The sequence below is a fragment of the Lichenostomus cassidix genome, chromosome Z (assembly GCF_008360975.1).
Source record: "Lichenostomus cassidix isolate B80296 chromosome Z, HeHo_3.0, whole genome shotgun sequence".
Taxonomy (NCBI): domain Eukaryota; kingdom Metazoa; phylum Chordata; class Aves; order Passeriformes; family Meliphagidae; genus Lichenostomus; species Lichenostomus cassidix.
In genome coordinates this window covers 13438020-13439206 of record NC_139511.1, presented here as the reverse complement: position 1 = coordinate 13439206, position 1187 = coordinate 13438020, and positions in this window count along the sequence as shown.

Below are 1187 nucleotides of genomic sequence, written 5' to 3'. Positions count from 1 at the left end.
GAGGCACTTAAGCTTGTAGGAAATATGCCTTGAGTGGTTTATATATGGGGATTGTGTGCATCATTTTCTAGTAAATCTAACTTCTGCAGGCTAGGTATGCAGAGAAAGGGTTTTCTTTTTATTAGCTCATGAAGTCAACAATGTGTGTCTGTAAAGTGAACTGCTAGGCAACCCATCTGTGAACTGTCTATTAATAAATATATAATATAAGCTTTTCATGAACATTCTTATCTTGGAAACAGAAAGCCAGCTTTTACCATTTTAAGTTTTATGCTTTTCTGCAGAAATCTTTCTAATGTTAAAAAGAACTTCAGATACTTTGTCTACGCTGAAATGCCATAATTCAAATATTCCAGGAATCATGTAATCTATTCTCTGCAAGAAACAAGTTCTTCTGTAAAATGAAATCTTTTCTTTCATGTATCCTCTGCCCAGTCAGACTGTTGTCAAAATAATTTGAATGATAGAAATTTGAAGTTCTTGTAAAGTTTTCCTTCTTTCACATTTTTTAATTCCTACTAAATTCCCTTCCATCTCAACATTTTCTGTGGATTTACATGAAGCCCTTATTTCTAAATCTGACCCTTTCTAGGCTGGCATAGAAAGAAATTCAAAGGCTTGCAGCCTGTGGATCAGTAGGGGTATCTCAGCACTGAAGATATTCACATTTATTCTTGCCATGAGAATAATAATCATGGCTAAAATAGCAGCTCTAGTATTCATTACTGTCCAAGTGAACAATTCTTGTGCTGTTTTTTGCCAAGAAGAAAAATTTTTATAACAGCTACTGAATATTAGCAACAGCAACATATGCAAGCTGTTCCAGATTACACTCCCTAGTCACTTCAAGTACAGCCAGTCAGTCCTCAAAGATGAAACTCCTTCATCAGAAGGTCAGACTAACTTCAAATACATTTGGTAATATCTTCTTTAAATTGTGATTTCATCAAAGAGAAAAAATAAAACTATTATTTTCAGAAAACACTCAGAGGAAAATAAATTTGAGGTAGGTGTCCTCTATATTTTTTAAACTCCTAATCCCTTGGAGGCATTTTTACAAGCAGAAGGGCCCCTTTGCACATCTACCCATTCCTGGGTTTTCTTATTTTTTTGCCAAGGTAACGTAATGGATGCCATGAGCGTCTGGTTTTGGGTAGCCATCTGACCACACAACACATACCTCCATG